Source organism: Trichosurus vulpecula, chromosome 7, assembly GCF_011100635.1.
Source record: "Trichosurus vulpecula isolate mTriVul1 chromosome 7, mTriVul1.pri, whole genome shotgun sequence".
Classification (NCBI taxonomy): domain Eukaryota; kingdom Metazoa; phylum Chordata; class Mammalia; order Diprotodontia; family Phalangeridae; genus Trichosurus; species Trichosurus vulpecula.
The window spans coordinates 84,770,494-84,780,045 of record NC_050579.1 but is presented as its reverse complement, the minus strand read 5'-3'; the positions used below and the strand labels follow the sequence as shown (position 1 = coordinate 84,780,045).

Sequence of the window (9,552 nt, the reverse complement as noted above, 5' to 3'; positions counted from 1 at the left end):
GTGTGCACCAGGCTTCAGACATCAAAGTTGACTAGTTGTCAGTCAGGTCCCACTGACGATGACTCCAGCCATGAAAACTCTCAATCAGGGATTTTTCCCCTCAAGCCAATAAAATGACACTATCTACGTGACCAGTATGACTGATATTTGTATTAGTGACTCATCATTTTGTATTGGGGCAACAGCTAGAAAATGTAAAAAACATATGATTATAAATAGAACTCCCAGTGAACTAAATAGCTTTTTGTGAGTTAGTGACACACACACACACACACACACACACACACACACACACACACACAAAACGCATGTTCTTTTTTTACACCCCAGTTCAGTCATTTTACCCACAAAGCACCATGAAGGTCTGGACTAAGATGGTGACTGTGTGAGTAGAGAGAAGGGGTCAGATGTGAAAGACATTGTGAATGTAGAAATGTCCCAATTTGGCAACACCCTAGATATGTGGGTTGAGGATTATGGTACAGGATAATGCTGAGGTTTGTGGTTGTTTGTCCTTCATTTTCAAAGAGGACCAATGATATCACAGGGTGATGTCTTGACTTGCACACTTTTATTAGAACTTGGTCAATTGAAACTACAAAGCTAGAATTCTGGAAGCATGGAGAATGATGGTGTCTTTGGCAGAAACAGGGAGGTTTTTGGGAAAATGGTAATGGGCATTATGTTAGACATGCTGAGAATGAGATGTCTCTGGGACGTCCAGTCTGAAATGTCCAATAGGCAGCTCATTTATATCTTAGTGGATTTACCCTAGAGAACTGCACGTAATAGTTAAGTGTCCAGCCCAGGCTCGTATAGCTATTGGTAGAAGTAACATTCAAAACTAGGTCTTCCTGTCTTCAAGGCTAGTATACTCTCTACCACACCCCAGTGTCTCTGCAAGGGTTATAATCCTCATCTGTAGATGAAAGAACTTTTTCATAGAGATGAAATGTCTTCCCCAGAGTGACAGTTAGCAAGTGGAAAGGCTCAGACTCAGGTGTTCTGTAATTCTGTAAGTCTTCTTTTCATAGCACTGAATCGTCTATTAATATGACTGTTTGGGCTTTTGGGGTACTCTAGTTTGGTTGTAATAAGCTGAACTAAGAGAGGATAAATAAAATGATAAAATGTTATATTTGGAAGAGACCTTGGAGTTAATCTAATCTTATTCCTTCATAAAATTCCTAAAATAATAGGGAAAAATAGGAATGCAAAAGGTTGAAAAGTAACTCTCTAACTTCCTTGGATGTTGGCATATTTTCAGACCAAGCAAAAATAAACATATACATTTTATGAATAAAGTTATTTGAGGAATACCAATTGTTTTGTCTAATGATGTTAAAATATTACATTTTGACAGAAATTAGTCTTTTAATGTTTGGGCCAAACCAAAAGGTTCCTCATATCCTGGCAGAATGTCATATAAAATTTTCTTTTAAAAAATTTGGATTTAGTTTCTTCTAGGCTTTTCCAGTTAGCACTATCATTTAATTTTAAATCATGATTGGTAGATGGGAATTTTCGAATTGCTACCTTAAATTCCTAAGAAGAATCTGGAAGCTCGTAAATATTAGAGAGACTGGGTGTTTGGGAATAGAAGTCAAAATTACACTAGAAAAAAAATCCAGCAAACACACACTTCAGACCCTAGTCTGTCTAGCATAAGGAGGCTCTTGAGACAGGCTTTGAACTGACTTTTTGTGTTTGCCAGGATATCAGTGGATACTGCTGACTGCTGGACAGGCTACCACGGTACTTATGTGCTAGATAATTACTGCACATGTTTTTGTTCTGCAGACCTGTTTACCCTGAGTCTACAAATCAAATGCTGGAGAAACATATGCCTGCCCTGGTGCCTTCAAAGGTGTATTGATTTTTAAACAGATTTTTTGATAAATGACAGTTCTGCCTTAGGGCTTGATGTTGACCTTTAAAGGAATGATTGATTGCTTACTTGTTTGAGGTGGATTCCCCTCCTCCCAATTATTTATCTCCACTTGTCTGCTTAAATGCTTAAGCAGAAGCCAAAGTTAAATGTATTATTTTGTAAAATAAAGTTGATTCATTTTTCCCTCAGGGCCTGAATAGTTTGATGGAATGTTAGAGCTGGAAGAGTTGTCAGCTATTATCTAGTCTAATCTCTTCATTTTCTGTGGGGTGTGTGTGTGTGTGTGTGTGTGTGTGTGTGTGTGTGTGTGTTTGTGTTTAAACAGATCCAGGAAAAACTTCAGGGACTGCCCCAGAATGACTTGCCCAAGGCCACACCAATTAGTAGCAGATTGGAACCATAAGCTGGATAGGATAACCCCCTAGAACATTGCAATTTCCATTATTCCATTGGATGAAAAAACAAATATTCATTTACGTTCACATTACCATTATTCACTGAATACCATGTGATTAGTCACTAGAGATACATGTGTAGAGTCAGTATGGAAACATTGAATACTGTTCGATTGGGATCTATAAATAGGTCAGTGTAGGCGTGCATAGAAAAAAACATCTATATGTCGGTATGGTCTAAACTATGAATCTCACAGATGATTTCTTTGCTATAAGATAAATCTTCCCCAGCTCTGCCATTTACTACCTATGTGACTTTGGGGAGAGTCATTTACCTCTTTCACTCTCAGCTTCCTCATCTGTAAAATAAATATTTTGGATTCTAAAAGTCCCTCCAAATCTCAATCTATTATGCTTCAGTAGAAGTTGAAAAAAAGGGCAAAAATAGCTATCACGGTCTCAGACAAAGCACAAGCAAAAATATACATGATTAAAAGAGAAAATCAAGGGAACTACATTTTGATAAAAGGTACCAAAGACAATGAAGTAGTATCAAAAATTTTTATAGCAAGTTTCTCTAGTAAAGGCCTGATTTCTCAAATATATAGAGAACTGAGTCAATTTTATTAAAATAAGAGCCACTCTCCAATGATCAAAGATTATGAAGAGTCAGTTTTCAGAAAAAAAATCAAAGCTGTCTATAGTCATATGAAAAAATGCTCTAAATCACTATTGATTAGAGAAATGCAAATTAAAACAACCTTACACTTATAAGAAATGACAAATGCTGGAGAGGCTAGGGGGAAATAGGTATGCTATTAGTACAGTTGTGAACTGGTCCAATCATTCTGGAAGACACTTTGGAACTATGCCCAAAGGGCTATACAACTCTGCATCCCCTTTGACCCGGCAATACCACTACTAGGTCTGTACTCCAAAGAGATCAAAGGAAAAGGAAAAGGACCTATATGTACAAAAATATTTATAGCAGTTCTTTTTGTGGTGGCAAAGAATTGGAAATTGATGGATTGTTCATTAATTGGAGAATGGCTGAACAAGTTGTGGCATAAGATAGTGATGAAGTACTACTCACTATAAGAAATAGCCAGGGGTGTAATTTAAGAAAAACATGTCAAGACATAATGAACTGATGCAAAGTGAACTAAGAAGAACCAGGAGATCATTGTGCATAGTAGCAGCGATGTTGTGATGATCAACTTTGAAAGACTTATCTACTTTGATCTATACAATGATTGAAGACAATTCCAAAGGACTTGTGATGAAAAAATCCAGGGAACTGATAAAAACTGAGTGCAAATTGAAATATAATTTTTTCATTTTATTTTTTATTGCTTTTTTTTTGCAATATAGCTAGTACAGGAATATGTTTCACATGAGTTCACAATTGATATCATATTGCTTGCCTTCTCAGTGGTTGGGAGGAAGGGAAAGAATTTGAAACTCTGACTACAGTTCCAGGGTTTTCCTACTGTACTGTGCTCCCTTCTAGAGTTTCTGTTAAGTTTCTCTAGTCTCATGCTCATCTCTCAAAATTATATTCTCAAATATAGATTGGAAAATTTCACTGGGAAAGTGATCATGAGTATTTGGACCCACGGCCTTCTGATTGATTCAGATCATAGGATCCTAGATTGGAAGTTAGAAGAGATCTTAGAATCTATCATCCAGTCCAACTCTTCAACCCTTTCCACCCCCACAACACACACAGTTTTGCAGATGAGGAATCTGAAGCTCAGGGAAGTTGTTGCTTGCCCGAGGTCACACAAATAGTAAGTATCAGATTTATATCCAGATCCTTTGAATCTAGAAGTAATTATCTTCCCACTGTTATCACATAACACTTAAGATGATCTCATCTCTATTCCAACTCTTCTATTTTTAAAAAAATCTAAAATGCTAAGGATAGTCGTCTTAAAGTCAGAACTAATAGAACTTCCATGAGCAGATAAAATGCTGTGTCTGCAGTCTTGAAAGACCCTGGAGTCCTACCTCTGCCATTTATTAGCTATGTGGCCTCTCTGTGCCTCAGTTTCCTCATCTGTAAAGTGAGGGATCTGAACTAGGTTACCTCTCAGGTCCTTTCTGGGTCTAGATCTACTATCCTCAATAAAATGGGGATAATAATATCTATGTCACTTACCTCAGGTAACAAGAAGATAACACCTGTGCTATCTACCTCAAGTAGTAGGAAGCTGGATTTGGGAACTTCCCATGTAGCTGGCCATGTGTGCTTTGCCTTTATGGCAGGATGTACATACTCTAGCCCCTTACTTAACCTCAAATGATTGTTGTGCAATATAAATGAGATAAAATATGTAGAGTGCTTTGTAAACTTCAAAGCATTCTATAGAAGGTGTCCCAAAACTCTTAGTGCAGCTTTGAGTTTAAAGCTGCACTAAGAGTTTTGGGACATCCAACATACATATACCACCTCTCTCTCTCTCTCTCTCTCTCTCTCTCTCTCTCTCTCTCTCTCTCTCTCTCTCTCTCTCTCTCTCTCTCTCTCTCTCTCTCTCTCTCTCTCTCTCTCTTGCTCATACACACACACCCCACTTATTATTAAAAGAAGAACTAATAATCTAAGAAAAACAGACCAGAAGATTAATGTTTTATTTCATAGAGTCAATCAAATCTTTCATTTGCTTCTTTAAACTGTAGCAAGTACACAAATGAAATCTGGTGAAAATCTTATCATTTATAACAAAAAAAGCTTTCTGAGAGTGGAATGTACTTCCTTGAGAGGTGGTGATTTCCCTTTCCATGGATGTCTTCAAGCAGAGGTTGGGTAACCATCTGTTGGGTATGTTAAAGTTAGATTCTTTTTGCATTTGGATTGAACTTTGCACATAGATGGCCTCTGAGCTCTCTTCTCATTTCCAGACTCTGATTCTGTGATTTCTCCTTTAAAATGATGTCATTGAAAATGCATGATCACTCATTAGTTAGTGAAGGAGAGCTGTATTTTCACCCAGACCAGACTGAGTTCCTAATGAACAAGTACCAAATCATGCCACCGGCCCTTAGACTACATTTTGTTTCCCATCAACCTCATTATTCCTCACTTAAATAAGTTTAAATTGACAACCAGACTGAAAAATTTAAAAAAATAATTTCAGAAGATCAGGTGTTTTAAGAATTGAAGTTGTCCACAGAACATAGAATTGAAAATATCCAGAGCATCTTATTTTTACTCTGGGACCAATTTGGTTCTTCTTCCTTCACATGTATCGGGTATTCAGCCAACATCTGGTTTCAAAACACAAGCATTTAAAAGAAAGCATATTTTGGTGCTACCAGCACTCATCTTAGTGATGCTGGAGGTTCCAGAGAGTCACCCTAGAAAACAGATTCCAAGAGGGCCATCGAGGACGCCAAGGAGACATTAGCTGAGATGAATTTGTCACATGAAATTGTCCCATCTGGTGTGAATGCTTTGCAGATGTGTACTTGACAGAAAGAAACTACAAGACTAAAAAGCATGTGATTTTTCTATTTTAAATGAACCACTCAGTAGTAGACTTCAACTCATATTAGCAAACAATGACTATTTCAAGCATTGTGAGCATAATTTGAAAACTGTATATAGATATTTAAAATGGATGCTATTGTTATCGTTCAGTCAGTCGTATCCAACTCTTTGTGATCTGATCCAGGGTTTTCTTGGCAAAGATACTAGAGTGGTTTCATCATTTCCTTCTCCAACTCATTTTACAGATGATGAAACTGAGGCAAACAGGGTTAAGTGATTTGCCCAGAGTCATACAGCTAGGAAGTGTCTGAGGCCAGATTTGAACTCAAGAAGATGAGTCTTCTTGAGTCCAGGCCTGTCTCTCTATCCGGTGCACCACCTATATGGCCCTAAGTGGATGTTACCTGGTTTTATATTGTTGTTGCATAATTCTCTCCTCCTTATACAGGACAGTCTGTATTAATCTCCATGCCTTTGCACTGGCCACCCCACATGCCTAGAATACATTCCCTCTTAGGGCCCCTCTTTTCCTTTAAGATCAGTTCCAATTTCTACATGAAATTTTTCTGATCCACTAGGGCCCTCTCTTCCAAATCTTGTATTTAACTGCTTATACGTGGACTTGTTTTTCCCATTAGAATGTAAGCCGTTTGGAAGTGAAGATTGTTTCCTTCTTCATACTTGTAACCCCAGTGCCTAGAATGGTGTCTGGCACATAGTAGATGCTTAATAAATATCTCTTGATTGATAGACCTTTGATTTTACTGGTATAGGGAACTCCCAGGTGAGGAAACTCTGCTAATTCAGGTTGGCACCTCCTCTGCAACTTATAGTCTCAAATGCTTAAAGCATCAGGAGGTTGAATGACTTGTCCAGAGCCACACAGCCTGTGTCAGAGGCAAGTCTTCCCTGCATTGAGGATAAATCTCTATCCACTCTACCGTGACTGCTTCTCTGTGTAAAACAACTATAAAATATTTAGAAAGAAAAGTGGTATTTTTCTCTCCCTCATTGGGATGTATTAGAAGACGCAGCTTACTTGTTACCCTAGAATTTTCAAGTATTATGCAAGCTTACCAGATGTTTGAGGTCTACATTATTCACAGGCAGTGTAGGAGAACTTCAAAGGCATCTTCCTGGTGCTTGGTGAGAGCGGCATGTTTTGTTCTTTTCCAGGATGAAAGGCAGGGCTTTCTTCTGGGGAGTTCTGCTCTCACAAAGAACTTTACATTCACTATCAAAACACAGCCTTACCTGAAGTGAAGGGACTCCATGTAACAATATGACTCAACAATAGAAAGGGAGGCAATTTCAGGGGATGGTAGCACTCGAGTTGGCATTGGGCTTGGATGGTGAAGCTGTCATTCACACACTCTTTTAAAAATAGCGAATAGCAACCAACCATCTCTCCAGGCTTTGAAGGATTATGTTTAACCAGGGTTTTACTGATCTGAATTATCATAATTAGTTTTGGCTTTTAAAAGTCTCTATTTTTATCATTTCAACTAATAAAAATCATATCTTTTGTTTATAAAACATTTTAATTTCCAAATGTATCTCTCCCCAATAAATGAGGTAATTGAATTTTAAATAAAAAATCATTCAGAGTCATATGGGTCTTTCTCTATAGTTCAATGAATGTATTAAATATTTGTTATTAAGCACTTACAACTTGTTTCTGTTTTGAGCATTTCCTTTGTGGTGGAGAAAATATTCTTTATCTGATATCAACAGCTTTCTACATTGAATAACTTCTAGAATGGATATTTGTTATTACAACTTGGAGAAAAAGTAGAGGGAGGGAGCCAATCCAAAGCTTTGTTTAAAAGATTTTCCTTAGAGTTGAAAGTATTCATATGAAGTCATATCAAGAAGAAGAATTTGGCAAATAAGTTCTATTCTGAGATGGGAGCACAGTGAACCAGAGAATACTAAAAGAGCCTGATCTCCTGCATTTGGATTCAGGCTCCACCAGTCCATCGTCCCTGTCCCCCACTATAATTGACATGTGCAAACACAAGGCACATATAGCTAAAAATCCACACTTATTATTCAAATTATATATATATGTAGATACAAATATATATGTATACATACATACCTGCAAATACATACATACATATACCTCCTTGAAAATTGTACTTTGATGCCTTATGTGGCATGCAAACTTCCCTTTTTTCCTTCCTTCCTTCCTTCCTTCCTTCCTTCCTTCCTTCCTTCCTTCCTTCCTTCCTTCCTTCCTTCCTTCCTTCTTTTTATTAATTTTTAATGATTTATTCATCTATCTGTCTATTCATTTATGTATTTACTTATTCATTTGTTCATTCATGCTTGTGCTGTGCTTGTGCTGTATAAGTTCTAACAGGTCTTACTAAACTGGAGAGACTTCCAGTACAATATAGCAATTGATTGTATAGTCCTCATTTGAGGACCTGCCCAGCTACCTAGAGTGAAGCTTTGCTACGGGGTGATACTTTTTTTTCTGTAGCAACTTTCAAAGTCTCTTTACCAAGTTATGGAATGGTTGTATTCTATCAGTGGAGAATTTAACAAATCATGGCTCCTTGAAGCGTCTGAACTATACACATACATATAACCTTTTCTGAGCATTGATGACCCTGGATTCTAACACAGTTCATTCAAACTTAGTCCCCAATTTTGAAATTCCATCTTTTTTTCCCCCAGAGTGGGGTGGGGTGATATATTGATATATCCAGCTACTATAATGTGTTTTTCAATATTGATTGGTAATTAATTTACAATTATGAAAACATCAAAGTAATATCACTGAAATATACTCTAATTTGGATTTACTGTGTGCGCTAGGAGGTTAGGAGACGTCAGATCTTTTCCTTATTCTACTTCTGATAGCTGTGTTACCTTGAGAAAATGATAGAATAAATGAATCAATGGAAAAACCATTTAAAGCACTTGTTATATGACAAACATCAGGAAAAACACAAAAGAAGAAACAGTCTTTGCCCTCAAAGAGCTCACTTTCTACTAGTAGAAGCCAATACACATAGAGGAGAGGTAGCCAAGAAAGGGATACCATCACCATCTGTATGATCCAATTTTAGCTTGGATTTACACTTGGAAATGTGGTTGAGGTGCGTGCGTGTGTGCGTGCGTGTGTGTGTATGTATGTATATATATATGGCTCAGAATTATAAAATTATAAAATTCAGACCTTGGCCAAAAAGCTTGAAGATATTAAAAAAGATGTGGATGCCAAGTAGAAACCCCCTAGCCCTTAATGCCAACTCTAGTATCATCTTCTGGATACTTTGATTCTAAGCTCAGGGAGATTGAGCTTTTCTTTTCGAATCAAAAGCTCCTATTCTCACCTCCAGTATTTGGTGGAGGTTTTTTTTCCACCTTGAGCTAAAATGTGCCCATAATACAAAAACTTTCCTTCCTATTCCCCTGGACTCCTCTGACCCTTTTACCTTCTTGGAAGATTCTGAGATTTGAATCACGGTGCTTGACTAGGAAATGTTAGTTTTGATTAGTGGTCTCTCCCCTTTAATTGTGGATTTCTACTAAACACTTGGGTCCAAAAAGTTATAGGGATGGTGAAAGGGGCCTTGACATCCAAGAGCAATGAGTTGATTTGGTCACGGTTCATTTTTCCAGAACTGGGGAGATGACAGAGGGGAAAGAGAGGGTACCCATGTAGAAGTGAGGTGGCTTGTGAGGTACTGGAGAATATGGCCAGAGAGTCAGGAGAGAAGTAAAGCATGGCGAGGGCTTTTTCCTGAATTAATGGTCCAGTA

At 37.6% G+C, this 9,552-nt stretch overlaps 1 pseudogene; it reads left to right on the top strand.

The window, feature by feature from the left end:
* The first annotated feature begins 8,841 nt into the window (after nt 1-8,841).
* Nucleotides 8,842-9,033, top strand: LOC118857574 (annotated as a pseudogene).
* The last annotated feature ends 519 nt before the right edge of the window (nt 9,034-9,552 follow it).